Source organism: Scleropages formosus, chromosome 15 (assembly GCF_900964775.1).
Source record: "Scleropages formosus chromosome 15, fSclFor1.1, whole genome shotgun sequence".
Classification (NCBI taxonomy): Eukaryota; Metazoa; Chordata; class Actinopteri; order Osteoglossiformes; family Osteoglossidae; genus Scleropages; species Scleropages formosus.
Window position 1 is genome coordinate 927285 of NC_041820.1, and position 21459 is coordinate 948743.

The 21459-nt window shown below is 45.8% G+C and overlaps 4 long non-coding RNA genes across 4 annotated transcripts; all 4 read right to left on the reverse strand.

The window, feature by feature from the left end:
• Positions 1-852: 852 nt before the first annotated feature.
• On the reverse strand, positions 853-2399 carry LOC114912334 (uncharacterized). The gene is made up of 4 exons (XR_003798205.1): positions 2289-2399; positions 2090-2198; positions 1774-1904; positions 853-902 (listed from the first exon to the last, which is right to left on the reverse strand). It is a non-coding gene; the product is annotated as an uncharacterized LOC114912334 (long non-coding RNA).
• Positions 2400-4546: 2147 nt separating this feature from the next.
• Positions 4547-6475, reverse strand: LOC114912340 (uncharacterized). The gene is made up of 3 exons (XR_003798216.1): positions 6429-6475; positions 6092-6268; positions 4547-4600 (listed from the first exon to the last, which is right to left on the reverse strand). It is a non-coding gene; the product is annotated as an uncharacterized LOC114912340 (long non-coding RNA).
• Positions 6476-10632: 4157 nt separating this feature from the next.
• LOC114912336 (uncharacterized) lies at positions 10633-12857 on the reverse strand. Its single transcript, XR_003798207.1, has 3 exons — positions 12720-12857; positions 10811-10856; positions 10633-10707 (listed from the first exon to the last, which is right to left on the reverse strand). It is a non-coding gene; the product is annotated as an uncharacterized LOC114912336 (long non-coding RNA).
• Positions 12858-14028: 1171 nt separating this feature from the next.
• Positions 14029-15442, reverse strand: LOC114912337 (uncharacterized). Its single transcript, XR_003798208.1, has 3 exons — positions 15281-15442; positions 14162-14398; positions 14029-14049 (listed from the first exon to the last, which is right to left on the reverse strand). It is a non-coding gene; the product is annotated as an uncharacterized LOC114912337 (long non-coding RNA).
• Between the last annotated feature and the right edge of the window lie 6017 nt (positions 15443-21459).

The window sequence follows — 21459 nt, forward strand, 5'->3', positions numbered from 1 at the left end:
TGTTTGTAATGTTAGACAGGTTCTACTGTAAACAGACAGAGAACCAGAAGTCTGTTCTGGAAAATTCAGGAGTTCTCTGAGAAAAACAGACAATGTTCCATTTTTGAGACTGGAAGAAGCCAATAAGGAATAAAAAAACTACTTACTGAAAAGTGTGTTCAATTTTTTTTTTTACACATTAAACACCAAATAAACCATCAAATAATTATGTTTACAGTCTTCCATTACTTTTCAAGTGCGCTTTTTCTTGTAGCTGTACTCCTGATGTAAATGTTTGACAAGAATGGTTCTTCTGTCCAGGAGGTCCTTTCACATAAAAATCCTAAGGTCTAATACTTCACACCAACTTTTCATATTCTGTAATTCTTCATCAACATCTGAAAAGACAAAGAATCCTGTTGCAAATGATGGGCTATACTCACATCACTTCAAACTGAGGTTCTTAACTTTTTCTATTTCACAGACCTCTTTAAGAATGTGATGAAAGCTAAGGAGCACTCTTTGCTGTCATGTCATATTTCATAAAAAAGGAGAGGAAAATACTGAACTCAATTTATTGCACTGAAATTGTATTACCAGCACTTTTTTCATGTATAGTAAATGATGAATTGCCATACATTCAGACAAACAGAAAACAAATAAATAAACGATGAAAATGTAACAGTTATCACATAAACTTTTCATTTCCCGAGAGAATTTCTATATCCCAGAATGAGGACTTGCTGTCCGAGGACAGGACACATGAGCACATGATCACATGTTTAGCAAAGCCCAAGAGGGCCAAAATAAAGGCCATTCTGTAGATTTTTACCAGGTAGGTTGATGAAGTCGTCTGGGATCTGCCCGAGAGCTACCCTCATGTGTGCCGTCATCTGTGTCTCAAGTTCTTTCACAGTCCACGTCTAATGAGGTCAGAAAATAATTATATATGAATGTATTGAATTACTACATTACAAAACAATAATGATGGCCCCATGCACAAAAGGTAAAGTGTGGAGGTTCTCAGTTCTGGCTCCGTTGTGGTGGAACGACCTCCCCCTCTCACTCAGAACTGCGGAAACTTTGTCTACATTCAAGAAGGGTCTGAAAACTCACCTTTTCCGGACCCATTTCGCCCAAGACCTCTCCAGCTCATGTATGGTGTAAATTTTCATGCACTGTAACTTTATGATCACCTCCAGATAAGCCTTTATTCAGCCGCTACTCCGGCATTGTATGTGATTGTTCGTGTATCATATATTATAACAAAAAAAATTGGTAGGTGGTTATCAGGATTCATCCATCCTGCGCTTTATGCACCTACTCGAGCGATGAACACCGGTGCATCGGTGCATCAAGTGGAAAGTAACAAACTAGGTTTACTTAAGAATCACGTCTGCAGCTGTGTCTCTTTCTCTTAATGTAATGCAGAAATTGTATTTTTGCTGAGATGTACCTTGCTTTGGACAAAAGCGTCTGCTAAATGAATAAATGCAATGAAAAACAATACATGAATATTCCTTTTGGAACAGCCCAACTGAACATCATATATTTTGAGTTTAGTTGGAACAAAAATCAACACAGCACTCCAGATCCAAGGTGGAGAACCATTGCTGCATAACCTTTCTCAGTTGCTGTAAGGAAAGTGTTCTGGTTGTATTCAGACCTAAACAATTTGCTTAGCTCCATTTTTTTTACAATGAATCATAAATATCTCTTAGATTAAATGAAAAGAGTTTGCTGCAAATTCAAAAACTATGTGTATTGACAATTTTACTTTCAGAAAAAACTAACCTTGAGGTCTTCAAACTGTCTCAGCATCTCGTTCATAGCTTGCTGAAAAATGGTATTTTTGGAAGACTGAATTTTTTCCTTCAGTGTGTCCTGAATATTTGCCAGAGTGTATGTCCCAGTCCCAGAAAAATCTGGAAAATATTATTTATAGTAACAATGACACACAATTAAAAACACGTTTTCTGGGAGCTATAGGTATGAATCCAGCTTTGTCTATCTGTTACATGGGTTATCTGCAGGTTGTCCAGTTTCCTCCCACAGTCCAAAATGTACAAAAAGGGAGGAACATGTACAAAAGGAGCACAGAGGAGCTCACCTCTATAAGCTGTCATCATAGTTGCTTCGACAGATTTGCTGAGGGAATCATGGATAGACTTCATTCTTTGAACGATCTCCTTTTCCATACTGCTAAGCAATTTTCTTTGCTGTATGATTTTTGAGGGAGAAAAAAATTGCATGTTAATGAAATAAAAGAGTTAATATAATGGCCGTTTAAAAGTGCTTCTTTCTCTCACCTTTGTCTTAATGTACACCTTACGCAGGTATTTTTCTGGCTCCTTTTTACATGCATCCAGATCCCAAGGTGCGATAAATGATTCCTGGAAACTTCCAAGCTTCCCATAGATTGATTGTGTTGCACTTCCGGGGCTAAAATAATTTGACGTTCAAGAATAATATTAAAACATTTCCTGTTTTTGCGAAAATGATCATGAGAGTTCTGTACTTGACATAAAGTCCCTTAATTCTTAGGCATTGCTAGATGCAAGTTAGTGGACATCTACCTTGTGCACCATTCTAGCCAGGCCAACGTTACTGCAACTCCACATTCTGCCGTATTTCCCAACACCAGTACAAGGTGAACTACAGTCTGCAATCTATAAAACCTGTAGCCCTCAGTCACACTCAATATCAATAACCGTTTCTCCACGTTGGGGTTCGAGCAGTCTGAAGTTTCTTCCAGGCACACAGGGTGCAAGGCAAGGCAGGATACACCCCGGATGGTGTGCTAGCCCATCATAGGTTAGCCCTCAGGTGGATTCAAACCTACACCTGAACAACTGCAACTACTTGCATTGTATATTGCTTTGGAGAAAGGTAGTGAACAAATGTGAATCTGAGTACTTTTGAGAGAGTTTGCTGATTGAATGCAAATTAATCTGCACACTTTTCATACATTTATTGTCTTTACTGTTTTGTTTTGTGCTTTAAAGGCTGAATTAATACATAAACACTAAATGTGGTATGGGGGATGTGGTAGCACAGGGGGTTTGACTGGGTCCTGCTCCCCGGTGGGTTTGGGATTTGAATCCTGCTTGGGGTGCCTTGTGCCAGACTGACCCCCTATCCTGGGTGTCTCCCCTCCCACCTGATACCCTGTGTTGCCAGGTTAGACTCTGGCTTGCCGCAACCCTGCTTGGGACAAGCGGCTTCAGACAGTGTGAATGTGGGATGTATGTATGTTGTGTTTGTGAGCATTCCGTATGTAGGAATGCAGAGGGAGTGCAGCTACATGGACTTACAGTATCAATAATAACAAAAGCCATACAGTACTCTGGAGAAATCACACACACACACATTTTCAGAACCGCTTGTCCCATACGGGGTCACGGGAAACCGGAGCCTACCCGGTAACACAGGGCGTAAGGCCGGAGGGGGAGGGGACACACCCAGGACGGGACGCCAGTCCATCGCAAGGCACCCCAAGCGGGACTCGAATCCCAGACCCACTAGAGAGCAGGACCTGGTCCAACCCACTGCGCCACCGCACCCCCCTACTCTGGAGAAATCAATTAAAGAAAATGGCCTTGTTGTGTTATTACAGCTAATGTTGACTATTGCAGCAACTGTCCATTTTAACAGTATTTTCTGATATTTTATGGTAAATGTATCACTTTTGCGGCTCAGGAACACATAAAATCTTTTATCTTTGAAATTAATAATTTCTTCTTTGAGTTATGACTTCTTTGAGGTATTGAAAAGGGTTTTTCAGGGACTCTACCTTTGACTGCAAAAGTTAAGTATCAATGGCAAAAGTTACTGTGAAAAGTACAATCTCCACCATGATGTTTATTTTTACTTAATGATGCAAATGTAACATTACTGACCACCTTCAATCATTAGTATTGGAATATAACAAACAGCTAAGAAACATTTAGATAGCTGCACTGAACTAGTTGTAGACACTGGGTCCCGAACTCAACTGGGATGGAATTTAAACTCGATTTGTTTAGTTTTCTTAATTCCGTATATTGTCATGGTTGTCCAGACCTTTTTCCACTTTTTATTACCCAAATTGGTGTACTAAAAGGAAACAGATAAACAGATTTTTGTTTTTTCTTAAATAATTTTCATTTAACTGATGCTTTTCCTGAAAGCAACTTGCAATGTTAAGCTACTGATAGTTATACAGCTGGATAATTTTTCACCAGAGGAACTTGACGTGAACACCTGCCTCTAGGTGAGACTTGAGCTGCAACCTTTGGGTCTGAAGGCAGCCGCTCCAACCACTACACTACAAATTGGACGACTGCAGTGTTTGCAACTCATTTGTTTGTGTAAAACACATATATGAGAAAGCAAAACACAGATTAAAGAATAAACCCCTTGCACATGTATACATAAAAAGCAATACTTCATAATAGCAGGATTATGACGTATGAAAAAGTCACCTGAAGGTTTGCAGAAATACGTCATTCATATTTGCATACATGGGCTCTGCGAGTGTATAGTTCAGGTCAACAACATCTCCATTACCACACTTGAAATACCCACTGTTTTTACACAAGGCCTTGAGTGTCTTGTGGAAGCTCCTGTAACATTTCTTTTTCTGTGTGAATAGGAAATGAAAACAACAAACATAATGCAAATACAACAAACTTGCTGATTTAAGACAGTGTTTATCCATTATGTTATTTTCCTTTTAATAAACCACATTGCAGAAGGCATGGTGCTGCAGTGGTGCAGTGGGATGGACCGGGTGCTGTTTTTTGGTGGGTGCGGGGTTCAAGTCCTGCTTGGGGTGCCTTGTGACGGACTGGTGTCCTGTCCTGTGTGTGTCCCCTTCCCCTCCAGCCTTGCACCCTGTGGTGCCGGGTTAGGCTCTGGCTCCCTGCAACCCCGTATAGGGCAAGCGGTTCAGATGATGTGTGTATAAACCACATTGCTTACTACAACTGAGTTAAACAAAATAATAAAAAATGAAAGAGTTACTGAAAAACTGAAGCATATGACCCATCCCTGCTGCCCCTTCCAGTCTGTGTGAACTGGAAATAGATGAATATATGTAAAAAAGTAAAAAGAATCACACATACCAGTGTTGCTATCATATGTACGACAGTCTTTTGTAAAATCGCATCATTTTTAGGAAAGTCTAAACACCTCACTCACCAGCAAGACTAAATAAGTACTGTATCGTTGATGTATAAATTATTTTCTTTTATCTTACCTACAATATACCAAGTACATATTGTTTCATTCATATAACCACTATGCCAAAACAATAGAAAGAAAAATTACATTTTTTCAACTAAAAAAAAATGGTAGTAGCCTTTGATTCATTCAGCTGGCACTTGCCACCACAGCAGCTTACAATGTTCCGTTACTTACATTGACGGAGCTTGGTAATTTTACTGGTGCAGTTCAGGGTAAATACCTTGCTCAAAGGTACTAGAGCTGGAAGTCAGATTTGAACAGGCAGCCTCTGCATTTCAAGGCAGCAGCTGTCATCATCACATTAGCAGCTTCCCTTGAGGAGTGGGTTCACACACCCTGGTACGGGCTTGTTTCACTCCAGATTTCTGAAAAATTTGATTCAGTGACCACAGAATTTACTGCAGATGTCCTCATTTTTTATTTTTGGGGCAGCTGGTAGTGTAGTGGTTAGAGCTACTGCCCTCAGACCCAAAGGTTGCAATGTTTGAGCCTCACCTCCAGCTTTACTACCCCTGAGTAAGGTACGTACCCTGAAATTGCTAAATTCATAACCACACAATACACTGGCTTTTAGCCTTTACTATACACTAAGCAGGGGGTGTGGTGGCGCAGTCCTTCTCTCTGGTGGGTCTGGGGTTCGAGTCCCGCTTGGGGTGCCTTGTGACGGACTAGTATCCTGTCCCGGGTGTATCCCCTCCCCCTCTGGCCTTGTGCCCTGGGTTAGGCTCTGGTTTCCTGTGACCCTGTATGGGACAAGCAGTTCTAAAAGTGTGTGTGTGTGTGTGTGTGTGTGTGTGTGTGTGTGTGTGTGTGTATACACACCAAATGTAAAAGTCAAGTTCATGAGTGCAGGAAATAAACATTTTGGGTTTTCTCAGTTACTCACTGGCTCCAGAACCTTTCTGCCATTGGTCAAACAGTGCTTCTCAGCCTCTTTCACTCCCTTTACCAAGTTATTCCTCAGTTTACTCTGGACATTGGTCAGAAACTTGTGCAGCTTTTCACATTCATCATTCAGCTTCTTTTCAAGTCTTCCGAATTCCTTAGAAGTGTAAGATGCAATCTGAAAGAACACAGGACATGTGTTTGTGGATCCATGTTTCCATTGTTACTGATGTTGATTCAGGTTCCTCACCCAAGGAGAGGAACACCTCACCAATAAAGACCACACTCATTATACTCATTATACAGGGGTTTTCGCAGTAAATCAGGGGATATGATACCTTCGCATTACAAGGGTTCTTTGAAAGGTGCAGAAATGTTACGACCCTTGCAACGTCAGACATATAATCTTTCACTGCCTTCTCTGAATGCCACACGTAGATCTTCTTCATGTGTTCAATCAGCATCGGCAATTCTTAGAAGAAGAAACAAGATGAGTACATTATTTTGAATATTACTAATATGCTTTGAGAAATGTTCCTCACATCTTATCTTGTCAGGTCAGTGAATATGTAACATAGAAAAATTACTTCCTTTTTATACATGGGTTCTTCAGCTAGAATTCATCCATTTAAATTTGTATCAAATATACTTGGAATGACTGACTGACATTTGATTCACTCAAGCCCTTAATTAAGAGATAAAAATCCACGTATAGAGCAGCTAGCCAGGAAAGCTCTAAGGAAACGTGTCACAAATTGTCTCTCACCTGTTTCATGACAATCAAGAGTTGTGTCCTCCCCCTCTTCAATCGCACTGTATTCTTGAGAGCTCACAGTGAACACATCAAAATACGTGTCTGAGTCCACATTTTCACCAAGCAGAAAATTCTGAAATGATGAAAATGGATTTTAAACAAGAATCTTTAAAACACAGGTTCTCAACCCTTTCTGTGCCACGGATACTTTTAATTTAAGAATTAATTCCACGGGTAAATGAAAAAAAGTGGCACAGTGTGTTTGACCGGGTCCTGCTCTCTGGTGGGTCAGGGGTTTGAGTCCCGCTTGGGGTGCCTTGCAATGGACTGGCGTCCTGTCCTGGGTGTGTCCCCTCCCCCTCCAGCCTTGCACCCTGTGTTGCCGGGTTAGGCTCTGGTTTGCCATTGGGACAAGCGGTTCCAGCCTGTGTCCATCCATCTTCTGTCCCGCTTGTCCTAAAAGGGTTGCAGTGGCAGCAGGGAGAGCAGAGAAGCCCAGCCACCCCTGTCCCCCGCAACTCCTCCAGCTCAACCTGGGGGATCCCCAGCCGTTCCCAGGCCAACTGTGAGATATAATCCCTCCAGCGGGTCCTGGGTCGACCTCGGGGCCTCGTCCCAGTTGGCCGTGCCCGGTATACCTCCAAAGGGAGGCGTCCAGGGGGCATCAGATGCCCGAACCACCTCAACTGGCTCCTCTCAATGTGAAGGAGTAGCGGCTCTACTCTGAGCTCCTCCCGGATGTTCGAACTCCTCACCCTGTCACGGAGAGTGAGTCCCAACACCCTGCGGAGAAAACTCATTTCGGCCGCTTGTATCCGCGATCTTATTCTTTCGGTCATTACCCAGAGTTCATGACCATAGGTGAGGATAGGGACGTAGATCGACCAGAAAATGAAGAGCTTTGCCTTATGGCTCAGCTCCCCCTTCACCACTACAGTCCGGTACAGCGACCGCATTACTGCTGCCGCTGCTTCCAGTCTGCGGCCGATCTCACGCTCCCTTCTTCCCTCACTCGTGAACAAGACCCCAAGATACTTGAACTCCTCCACCTGGGGGCAAATTCTCTCCTCTTACCTGGAGGGGGCATATCATCCTTTTCCATGAGAGAACCGTGGACTCAGACTTTGAGGTGCTGATCCTCATCCCCACCGCTTCACACTCGGCCGCAAACCGTTCCAGTGCCTGCTGGAGGCAGCCATGTGACGGTGCCAAAAGGACAACATCATCTGCAAAAAGCAGAGACGTCACCTTCCAACTCCCACACAGAATGCCCTCCTGACCTCGACTGCGCCTTGATATCCTGTCCATGAAAACCACAAACAGGAGTGGAGACAAGACACAGCCTTGGCGGAGTCCAACACCCACACTAAACAGGCCTGACTTAATGCCGAGTATGCGGACACAGCTTTCGCTCCGTATGTACAAGGACCGAATGGCCCGCAGTAGTGGCCCCGGTACCCCATACTCCCGAAGCACCTCCCACAGAATTTCCCGGGGAACACGGTCATAGGCCTTCTCCAAGTCCACAAAACACATGTAGACTGGATTGGCAAATTCCCATGCTCCTTCAATGATCTGTGAGAGGATAAAAAGCTGGTCCACTGTTCCGCGGCCAGGGCAGAATCCGCATTGTTCCTCTTCGATCTGAGGTTCAACTATCGGCCGGAGCCTCCTCTCCAGCACCCCGGCATAGACTTTCCCAGGGAGGCTGAGAAGTGTGATGCCCCGATAGTTAGCACACACTCTCCGGTCCCCTTTCTTAAAGATAAGGACCACCACCCCAGTTTGCCAATCCAAGGGCACTGTCCCCGAGGTCCATGCAACATTGCAGAGGCGTGTCAACCATGACAGCCCTGCAACATCCAAGGCCTTAAGAATTTCCGGGCGGATCTCATCCACCCCCGGTGCTTTGCCACTGTGGAGCTTACCAACTACCTCAGTGACTTCCACCAGGGAAATGGACTCTGACAGCCCGAAAGCCTCTGGCCCTGACTCCTGTAAGGGAGGCATATCACTTGGGTTTAAGAGTTCTTCAAAATGCTCCTTCCACCTCCCGACAATGTCCTCATTTGAGGTTAAAGTTTCTCCACCTTTGGTGAGCACAGCTTGAGCAAAGCTCCTCCAACCCCTCCTGAGCTGCCGGATGGTTCTCCAGAACCTCTTTGAAGCTTACCATCATTTTCCATGGCCTCTCCAAACTCCTCCCATGCCCGGGATTTTGCTTTTGCAACCACAGCCGCTTCTGCCTTTTCGCCTGCCGGTACCTGTCTGCTGAGTCAGGAGTCCCCAGAGTCAACCAGGCCCTAAAGGCCTCCTTCTTCAGCTTGACGGCTTCCCTCACAACTGGTGTCCACCAGCAGGTTCTCGGGTTGCTGCCCTGGCTGGCACCAACAAGCTTTTACCCACAGCTGTGTCTGGCTGCTTCCACAATGGAGGTTTTGAACAGGGTCCATTCAGACTCCATGTCCCCTACCTCCTCCGGCACATGGGAGAAGCTCTCCCAGAACTGCGAGTTAAAATCATTCCAGACAAGGTCCTCCGACAGTCATCCCCAGCACACCCTCATTAAACATCTGGACCTACCGGGTCTGTCCATCAGTTTTCCCCACCATCTGATCCAACTCACCACCAGATGGTGATCAGTCGACAGCTCAGCATCTCTCTTCACCCGAGTGTCCAGAACATGTGGCCTCAAGTCAGAAGAAACAACTACAAAGTCGATCATTGACCTTTGGCTCAAGGAGCTCTGGTACCAGGTACACTTATGAGCATCCTTGTGTTCGAACATGGTGTTTGTTATGGACAAACCATGACTAGCACAGAAGTCCAATAACATTTCACCATTCGGGTTCAGATCGGGCAGGCCGTTCTTCCCAATCACCCCCTGCCAGATTTCCCAGTCATTGTCAACGTGAGCACTGAAGTCCCCCAGCAGGACTATGGAGTCTGTAGGTAGGGCCCTGTCCAGAACCCCACCCACCTTCTCCAAGAAGGCCGAATACTCTGAACTGCTGTTTGGTGCATAAGCATACACAACAGTCAAAGTTTTCCTCTCTGCAAGCCTAAGTCGCATTGAGGCGACCCTCTCGTCCACCAGGGCAAACTCCAACTGTATGGCAGCCAGCCGGGGGATTGTGGGTATCCCCACACCCGCCCAGCGCCTCTCACCTCGTGCAACTCCTGAGTAGGAGAGGGACCACCCCCTAACAAGGAGTTTGGTTCCAGAGCCAACACTGTGAGTGGAGGTGAGCCCAACTATATCTAGTTGGTATTTCTCAACCTCCCTCACCAGTTCCGGCTCCTTCCCCCCCAAGTGAGGTGACATTCCACGTACCAAGAACCGGTTTTCGTTGCGAGGGGCGGTGATGCCATGCGCCACCCCACCCCCTCCCGCCGCCAGGTATACATAGCACCCGACCCCCACGCTGGACCTTGCAGGTGGTGGGCCCACATGCCCCCCCCCCAGGATGCCTTTTCGGGCTGAGCCCGGCCAGGCTACGTGGGCTGCCCGGCCAACAGGCGCTTGCCTAAGAACACTACCCCCAGGCCTGGCTCCAGGGGTAGGCCCCGGTGACCCTATTCCGGGCAGGGCAAACGTTCTCTTGTTTACTTTTTTCATGGAGGTTTTTGGATCGTGTTAGTCTGGATCTTCACTCCAGGCCTGTTTGCCCTTTCGCCACGCCAAGGCCCTGATCCAGGAAGGCCCAGCCTGTGTGTGTGTGTTAAATGTAATTCTACTGGTAGAACTGTGAAAAACTTACCTTGATCTTTGCTTTGTGATTTTTTACGAACTTTTCTTTAGTCTTCTCATTACGGTACCGAATACATGCCTGTTTCTCCCTTTTTTTAAAATCTGGAGAGTCCTAACAAAAAACAGAAAAAAAAACATTTCAATATACATTCAAACACAGTGTTGTGCTTTAAAGGCAATGCCTGTATTTAACAGTCAAAAGCTTAATATTATACCTTGAATTCACTGATTTGAAGTTTCTCATCAGTGATTTTGTCATTCCTAAAAAAAATTACAGAAAAGGTTATTGCAGTTGTAGGGGGTGCGGTGGCGCAGTGGATTGCAGTCCTGCTCTCCGGTGGGTCTGGGGTTCAAGTCCCGCTTGGGGTGCCTTGCGGCGGACTGGCGTCCCGTCCTGGGTGTGTCCCTTCCCCCTCCGGCCTTACGCCCTGTGTTACCGGGTAGGCTCCGGTTCCCCGTGACCCCGTAAGGGACAAGCGGTTCTGAAAGTGTGTGTGTGTGTGTGTGTGTGTGTGTTATTGCAGTTCTAATAAAACCTACTACAAGACATAATTCTTAGATCAATTAAATGGACTAACTCAGTTTTCAGGTGTGAAGCTTCTGTTTATTCTACTGGTGCATTGTGGGAAAAAGGAATTTCTCTACTCGGCCACCTCCTGTCTGTCCATCACATGTACAGTATACACTCGTTCCTCACATCACAGTTTTAATTCACAGCTGGTACTGTACTGGTTACAGTTACTGCCTTTGGATCCAAAGGTTCCAGATTTGAATCCCACCTCCAGCTGTAGTGCCTTTGAGCAAAGTACTTACCCTGAATTGCTCCAGTAAAATTACCCAGCTGTATAAACGGGTAAATAATTGTACGCTTGCAACTGTAATAATTGTAACCCTAACATTGTGAGTCACTTTGGGAAAAAACATCAGCTGAATAAATAAATATAATTTGTTCCCATTTTAGGAAAATTCCTGTTATGAAGGAACTAAATTACCAATATTTGCTGTTTAAAAAAACTGTTCTGAGATGAGAAATTTATAACAGAGAATTCATTGAAATGCCAAAACAAAAGGTATTTTATGCAAGACAATGACACCACCAACACTGTAATATTTGTAACAGAAAGTATTATTGTTATCTTTTGATAAGAAGTGTTCATATCTCAGTATGAATAACCAATTTTGCTAATGCTGGGTTGTCGAGGTCCAGAGCCTATCCCAGGAAGCATAAGGCACAAGGCAGGGTTCACCCTGGACTGGACACCAACATATTGCAGTGCATCATGTTGTATTTAATCTTCTCAATGTGCCTTGATCTGCCTTTTCAGCTTTCCCCAGGGCCTTCTGTACTTTCTTTTCAACTTTTACTGGAGATATGTAGACCTCTGGACTCATGGATGAGTTTGATGTAATATAAAAAATGGAATAAATTAACATACATTTACATTAACATTTATTACATTATTTAATGTTAGAAATAAATGTAAATGTAAATAAATGAATAAATGTAAATGAAATGATGTAAAGATTTAAAGCTCCTATGATTACTGCCTGTGTTTTTCACTGACGCAAGCAGGCCCCATGGTGTTACAGGCGCTGTTTGTCAATCATTTACAGTTTTAAGGCTTTATTTATGCTAGTGCTCATTGGGTAATATAGAGGATAGTACAGTACATTTTGCCAGAATGGGTCTGACTGACTCCACTGAGGTACCAACACTTTGGGGGTGAGACACCAAGTGTCTCTCTGTCCCAAAATGTCACTACAAGTTTCTGACATAAGCCGTTGTACAGAATAAAACACCTACTGTGAAAATAAAATGACTGCACAGCAGGCACAAATATCGCTGTACTGAATAAAAAGCCTGCTGTATGAAAACAGGACATATATATTTCCATAAGCCACTGGGTTCCTGTTGGATGAGGCCCTGTTAAACAACAAGTGGAAGTATAAACTGCTGCTGCCCTCCACGTTCCCACCTCCACCTTCTGCCCCAGCATGTCACTCCAAGGAGCTCAACAACACCTGAGCCTCCCGTCAGCTCAGGGCTGAAAGGCAAAGGACATGCAGTGTTCACCCAAACTCACAATCACTGGCTAAATGAGATCTAACTAGTGAAATACTTACTTTTTTAACTCTTTTGGATTGATGATGTCTGTTTTGGTGCAGATGAAAGTGATGTTGTGACACTCTCCTCCTCCAGCGATGCTCCTCAAACTTTCCTGAAAGATTTTCTGCGCCTCTTTGTCAGACAGAGCTCTGTTGATGTCACTGACGATCCAGATGGAGGCGCAGCAGCTCAGACACTGTGCACACAAACAACGTGTTCTTTGTTACTCCTCATCCACAGCAACATTTCAGTCATCACCTGTGTGTCTGAGGGCTTTTTCCAGCCCAGCTACATATCAGTAGGTTCTATGTCTGACATCATTCTACACATCCTACAGACCTGAAAGGATTTAATAATGCATTTAATACATTTAATAATGCATTTAATACAATTATCGAATTATTATCCAGTATGGAGTTTTTCCAAATTTATTTCTAACAAAACAAGTGGGACTCAGGATATATAAATTAAGTCACTGTAGTATTCACCCAGTGAGCTAAATACTGTATATCATAGCATCTGCCTTCTGGGGCTGCTGAGCAGAGGCTGTAGGCTGGTACTTTTCTCCTCTTCCTAAGTTCGCTGTACTGACTGTAATATCTACATCTGTCAAGAAAATCAGAAGTCTTGGAAAATGTTGTTTTTAAAGATGCTTTTGCTAACCATCCAACCAACCATGTCAACAACCACTTGTCCCGAGAAGAGTCGCAGCGAGCTGGAGCCTTACCTGGCAACACAGAGCGCAAGGCCAAAGGGGGAGGGGACACACCCAGAACGGGACGCCAGTCTGTCGCAAGGCACCCTAAGCAGGGCTCAAACCCCAGACGCGCCATACAGCGGACACCAGCCAAACCTGCCCCCACGCTCCTCCCCCTTTTACTAACCAACCCAACTAATTAACATTCCGGTGATCCACTAATTGCATTGCCCCACAAACCCCAAGTTCCACACAATTCAGATCTAAAGTGTTCATTTACAGTCTACAATAAAGGACTACACTGTGATGGACTGGTGTCCCATAAGGAAGGTGGACACTGTCTCACAACCTGTGCTCTACATAGATTCTGGACCACAGGACCCTGCATTTGACAAGTGCTTATCGAGAATGAATGAATGAATGAACGAACGAACAAACTTTGAACTGCATGTTGTTACCTCCTTCCACATCTCATCTCTCTGTTTGTTGGCGTCTCCAGCCCCAGGAAGGTCCACCAGCACAATTCTGTCCAGGAGGGCAGGAGAGCGAGGAAGGGAGATGGTCACACGCTTCACCAGAGGCCAGTATTGAGGGCCTCCATCATTGTCACTGCGAATGTAGCGGCCGATTTCGTCCGACAGCTCTTCAGCCTGTGTGGACAGTGTGTTAATGTGCAGCTTCCCAAACTAAAGTGTATTAACACTGACCTGGAACTCCTTTTTATACCAGTAGCTCAGCATAACCTCTAATCGTTGTACTTACTGTGTCGTAAGTCAAAGAAATGCTGCAGTTTTTCAGAATATCTGAGACTTTCTTGTTTCCCACCAATTCATCATAACCTTTTTCAAGTCCATCCTCTCCGTAAAGTGACTTGATTTTTTCTTTAGCCATGTCTCGCATCTCATCAGCGTCATCATCGTACTCAGTGTCAGCATCAGTTCTGTCCTCCTGATCATTAGAGAGTGTTTCCAGCAGGAAGCGTAGCTCCGCATCCCACTCCTAGAAAAACATTTACTGTATGTTCTTAACGGTATTTGATTTCCACACCTCACATTTCTCATTATGTGTTTTAAATACAAATAATGGTAAATATTAACATTTCTTATGAATTAGTTGTTTAGCAGGGGCTGCGGTGGCGCAGTGGGTTGGACCTCAGTCCTGCTGTCTGGTGGGTCTGGGGTTCGAGTCCCGCTTGGGGTGCCTTGCGACGGACTGGCGTCCCGTCCTGGGTGTGTCCCCTCCCCCTCTGGCCTTACGCCCTGTGTTACCGGGTAGGCTCCAGTTCCCCGTGACCCCGTAAGGGACAAGCGGTTCTGAAAGTGTGTGTGTGTGTGTAGTTGTTTAGCAAACACACATCCAAAGTATTTTATGTTCAGTACTACTGCTACTTAGAAGGAATACAGGGATGTGAACTGACAACATTCAGGCTACAAGTCTGTGTTCCCGTGTCCTTGGGAGAGAAGATTATTGATGAAGCAGATGCTTTGTCTTCTGGAATCATGTTGCATTTGACATTGGACTGCCGTTATCTAGCTATGGGTGCTGTTCCTGAGACCTCTCTGTTCTTCATATTTCCTACAAGCTGTGAAGGCACTCGCCCCTTGTCCTCACCGAGATGTTCACCTGTCACTAACGCTGTCTGATGGTACTTTTCCACTCATGAATACTCCTGTCCCCTCCCTTAGACTGTGTGTCCGTTCAAACCCAATTCCATGGCATCCTCAACCACTGCACAGTTTACTGCTCTACTAGAAACCACATCACTGTGAAGATCTTCTAATTTATCCATTTTGTCACTTGATACATGCAAACACCAGTGCGACAGTACACTCTACTCAGGAGCTATGGATGAGGGACTCATTATTAGAGAGTGTAGCTCACCTGTTTGCTCATTAAATCAATGTCTGCTCTGTATTTGTCAGACTTAGTGTTGGCCTCTACGTACACGATGACGGAAGTGCAGGCTTGAAACCCCCCAGATGGTAGAAGATGTTTTTCATTCACAATCGCATTGATCAAGGAGCTCTTTCCAGCTCCTGTCCTCCCAAATACACCAATGTAAATTTTATCAATTGGTTTGCGCTCTGTTAATGATGTGATCTCCTTCCTGCAAAACAAAGAGCAGCTGCTATGAAGCAATTTACAAATTTACAGCACTTCTATGAAAACATCCATAAACAAAAATATACTTGTCTATCATAAATATTTTAACAGTGTAAAAAGAAATAAAGTTTTACCGAAAGGTTTCCAAAAATCCCATGCTTTCTGTGCAGGAGACGTTTTGAAGTTTCAGCAAAATGTCTGCTATAGTCTCTCTGCAGTTTTCCAGGGCATCCTCATCTGTTAATATGAAATATACAATTTATTAGACAAATATTAGTTCAAACAGGGTTGTGGTTTCATTCCAAGAATAGCTTTAGTGTGACAAGTGACTAAGTACGAATACTGCACTTCCACGATATGAAATATTGCATACAACGACCAAACCAGCTAGAACAGCCTACCTCCTCTACGTCAAAGATACCACCGACAAGATAAGTAGATTACTCAAAAAGCATGACATTAAGACCATTTTCACGGCCGGGTCCACAACAAAAAGCCTGTTCGGTACAATAAAAGATAGCAGCCTGCCGCTGAAGACCAACGGAGTCTACGAAATACCCTGCAGCTGCGGCAAAACCTACGTAGAGCAGACAGGACGACCGATCTCAACCCGGCTGCAGGAACACATAAGAGCGACGAAGAACAATAACATCAATTCAGCAGTGGCTGAAGACTCACTGCAGGCCGGTCATGTGATCAACTTCGAAGAGACAAGAGTTCTTGCACCTGTTCCGGGATACAAGAGCCGCGTAGTAAGAGAAGCGACTGAGACAGAGAAGCACCCCGGTAACTTCAATCGAGAAGAGGGTTTCAAACTATCGAGGACCTGGACACCCCTCATTTCCAATCTTCATTCCAGACCCACAACGACCCGACCGCCTCACACGGAAGTTCAGATCAACGAGCCGACCAGGAACTCGAAAGATGCAGTGCAGGTGGAAAACACAGCAGGGACACCACCCAACGGGACCGCCTGCTACGCCCTCCGACCACGACCCCGCCCATAAATACGCCTACCCTGGTCAAACACTCCAGTTCACATCCAGCCTTCGCAAGATGTGGAAGCTCCCTGAAGATGCTTCCAACAGGGCAGGCGAAACGTCGGAACAGTTTCCTACAGGACGCGGTCTTATCCAGAAGGCTTAAAACCCCAGTCAGTTGACACCAGCCGCGGAAGCCTACGTGTTTTGATAAATATTGCAGTGTTATATCTTTTGAGAATAGTAATCAATCAATCAATCAATCAATCATCCATCCATCCATCCATCTTCCTCCGCTTTTATCCAGGGCCGGGTCGCGGGGGCAGCAGTCCGAGCAGAGTCCTCCAGACTTCCCTCTCCCCGCACACCTCCTCCAGTTCCTCTGGGGGAACCCCAAGGCGTTCCCAGGCCAGCCGGGAGACATAGTCTCTCCAACGTGTCCTGGGTCTGCCCTGAGGCCTCCTCCCAATGGGACAAGCCTGGAACACCTCCCCAGGGAGGCGTCCAGGAGGCATCCGGAACAGATGCCCAAGCCACCTCAACTGGCTCCTCTTGATGCGGAGGAGCAGCGGCTCTACTCCGAGCTCCTCCCGGGTGACTGAGCTCCTCACCCTATCCCTAAGGGTGCGCCCAGCCACTCTGCGGAGGAAACTCATTTCTGCCGCTTGTATCCGCGATCTCATTCTTTCGGTCATGATCCAGAGTTCATGACCATAGGTGAGGGTAGAAACGTAGATCGACCGGTAAATTGAGAGCTTCGCCTTACGATTCAGCTCCCTCTTCACCACAACAGACCGGTACAATGACCGCATTACTGCGGACGCCGCACCGATCCGTCTGTCAACCTGCCGCTCCATTTTTCCCTCACTCGTGAACAAGACCCCGAGATACTTAAACTCCTCCACTTGAGGGAGCAACTCCCCCCTAACCCGGAGGGGGCAATCCACCTTTTTCCGACTGAGAACCATGGCCTCGGATTTGGAGGTGCTGATTCTCATCCCCGCTGCTTCGCACTCGGCTGCAAACCTCCCCAGTGCATGCTGCAAGTCTTGAATTGATGAAGCCAACAGGACCACATCGTCCGCAAAAAGCAGAGACGAGATCTCGCGGCCACCAAAACAGACACCCTCCGTTCCCTGGCTGCGCCTAGAAATTCTGTCCATGAAGATAATGAACAGAATCGGTGACAAAGGGCAGCCCTGGCGGAGTCCAACATGCACCGGGAACAGGTCTGACTTACTGCCGGCAATGCAAACCAAGCTCCTGCTCCGGTCATACAGGGAACGAACAGCCCGTAGCAACGAGCCCCGAACCCCATAATCCCGGAGTACCCCCCATAGGATGCCACGAGGGACACGGTCGAATGCCTTCTCCAGGTCCACAAAACACATATGGACTGGTTGGGCAAACTCCCACGAACCCTCCAGCACCCTAGTGAGGGTATAGAGCTGGTCCAGTGTTCCACGGCCAGGGCGAAAACCGCATTGCTCCTCCTGAATCCGAGGTTCGACTATCGGTCGGATTCTCCTTTCCAGTACCCTGGCATAGACTTTCCCAGGGAGGCTAAGGAGTGTGATCCCTCTGTAGTTGGAACACAATCTCCGGTCCCCCTTCTTAAAAAGAGGGACCACCACCCCGGTCTGCCAGTCCAGAGGCACCGTCCCTGAACTCCACGCGATGCTGTAGAGGCGTGTCAGCCAAGACAGCCCCACAACATCCAGAGACTTGAGAAACTCGGGGCGGATCTCATCCACCCCCGGAGCCTTGCCACCAAGGAGTTTTTTGACTACCTCAGCAACTTAGCCAGGGTGATGGACGAGTCCCCCTCCAAGTCCCCAGCCTCAGCTTCCTCTACGGAAGGCGTGTCGGAGGGATTGAGGAGATCCTCAAAGTACTCCTTCCACCGCCCGAGGACATCCTCAGCTGAGGTCAGCAGCGCACCACTTCCACTGCAAACAGTGTTCGTGGAACACCGCTTCCCCCCTCTGAGTCGCCGGACGGTTTGCCAGAATCTCTTTGAGGCCGACCGAAAGTCTTCCTCCATGGCCTCACCGAACTCCTCCCAAGCCCAAGTTTTTGCCGCAGCGACTGCCAGAGCCGCGCTCCGTTTGGCCCATCGGTACCTGTCAGCTGCTTCAGGAGTCCCATGAGCCAGCCAGGCCCGATAGAACTCCTTCTTCAGCTTGACGGCATCCCTTACTTCCGGTGTCCACCACCGTGTTCGGGGATTGCCGCCACGACAGGTGCCGGAGACCTTACGGCCGCAGCTCCGAACAGCCGCCCCGACAATGGAGGTGCGGAACATAGTCCATTCGGACTCGATGTCCCCCACCTCCCTCGGGACCTGGTTGAAGCTCTGTCGGAGGTGGGAGTTGAAGACCTCTCTGACAGGGGCCTCCGCCAAACGTTCCCAACAGACCCTCATTATGCGTTTGGGCCTGCCAGGTCTGTCCAGCCACTACGATGCAAAGCAAATGTCAAAGAAATCTGACAATTAAGTTCAATCATATCATATTGTAACACAACTGACTGAACGTGGTTTATGTTAATGTCCCGCTAATATCCTGTGACACTTTGTATGACGGCTACCTACATGCACTCAGAAGTTGTTCTATCTCTCTTGAGAAAAAAGTTGTTTTTTTCTTCTTTCTCCTCTTCTTTGCTGGGCTCACACCACCTTCCTCCTCATTCCTCCTTTTAGGTGCCACTAGATTTTGAGGGAGACAGAAGATCAGGAAGAGGATTTGAGTGAGGAAAGCTATGAGGAGTGCACAAAGAGGCTACTGAAGACAAACCCTGCGGTATGAAGGCAGTGAAACACAAACATGCAGCCAGAAGCACAGCGAGACTCACCGCTGGTGGACGAGTCTCCCACTGGTGCCCTGCTTGGCTGCACCGGTTCACCTGGGACACGACCCTGCTCCTCCATCGCTTCTGTGTTTTCAGAGATGTTTTACACTGAATTATTGTTACACATTGGTACAGTGAGCACATTTCTCATGTTAATTCTGACTGAAACGATCCGGAAGCATCATTCTGACTGACAGACTTCGATTAGAACATTACCAATTTCATACATGTACAAAATCATTTTACTTAACGACGACAACATTTCACAAGGGCGACATGGTGGCACAACAAGTAGCGTTGCTGTCTCACAACATCTGGGGGTGCAAGAGGACAGTGGTTTGATCCTTGCTTAATCTACTGTCTATGGTTCAAATGACAATAAAGCCACTTGACTTTGTCAGTGTAAAGTACCCTGGTGAGTAAGGTGTGGGCTCATAACACTACATAGTGTTCATTGGAAGTCGCTCTGGAAAAAGGTGTCTTACCGCATTCATACTGCAGCTCATCTACTTCAACATCCAGCAGTACAAGTTCTTCATGCCAGTACTCTGCTCTCTCTTTTAGTTTTTCAATATCACTGACCTGCTCGATTGGAAATATTCTCAGGTCATCCAAAGAGTGACCGTCGCTGTTGAAGTGTCTGGAAACAGGACGATACTGTTTCTTCAAGACTGAGTTTTTTACAGTACTGAACCTTTTCTTCAGGGGACCTACAGTTTTCTCCACAAACTTCTCTCTGCATTTCTGGCACTCAATCACGTATATGACACTCTTTGTATCACAGCTCAGAACTTCTCTGATGCTGTAAGACTTCTTCGTTCCTGTGCTTTCAAATTGTTTGATGTTTGCTTTCATGTAACGACAGCAGTCACATCTCCTGGAGGAACAGTTGTAGACACCTGGATCAGCTCTGTTTGTCCCTGTTGTAACAGGAAAAAAAAAACATACAGATCAGCAGAGCCACTCAAGCTTGTGTTCATCATACAGGCACATACACACACACACACATATTTCAGTTAGTCTTTCCTGCTAAACATGAGCAGCACTAAACACCACCTTTGTCTTGTCCAGCCACCACTTCAGGGGATTTACAGTACAGTAGGACCCTGTATCTACTGTTTCAGTTACCGCAGTTTCACTTAACCGCCATTGACTGTGATCCAATAAAATTAACCAGAAAATTCCAGCAATACAGTAAAAGCTCATTATTTAAATTGTGCGCCGTTCTGAGTAACGTGATGAAATGTTGTGCGGTTCTGCCCGGGACATTAATCATCCTTTTTTGTCCAATGTATCCACGTTGTATATGCTACACACCTGTTCGTCACTTAGTACCGTCTCCGTTATCACATCAACCCTCACGGTATTGCAGTGCTTGTGTTCAAGTAACCCTTATTTTGCTTATGATAATGTCTTATTGTGTCTAATTTATAAGTTAAACTTTATCATAGGTATGTACAGTATATAGTGTTCGTTACCATCCGTGGTTTCAGGCATCTGCTGGTGGGCTTGGAACCTATCCCCTGCGGAAAGGGGGGTCCTACTATATTGTGAAAAAGGTCACATTCCTACATCCTTCAAAATTGTCTTTTGGTTCCATATTTACACATGTAGCAAAGTCAATCGTTTTGTTCTCAGACATTTCCGGAAACTAAATATTTTCAAAGCCAAGGATCTGATTTATATGGGAATAGATACAAAAGTGAAGGAACAAAAGAGCGCAAGTGAACAACCAGGGGTCCAAGTAACCTTCTGAACACCACCAGTTTAACATTTAACTTACAGTACAGTCCTTATGACATAAAATACAATACGATATGACTCAACTTCATTGTCAGGTTTCCTTAAAATTTGATTTGTATTGTAGCGGCTCCATCCTTCAGGACAATGACATATTAGAGAACAGGGCAACACACAAAGAAGACAGAGAAAAGAAGAAAGAATAAAGTAGAGGAATAAATAAATAATGCACAGTGGGAGCACCAGCACTGGTGATGATGGGGGAGGAGAGCGCCATGTATACCTTCACTAGTTGGCACCTATTAGTGAGGAACCACTAGATAAGATGGAGACTGATGTGTAACGGACACATTTTTACCATCAGAATATCGGGTTGAATAGTGTTGA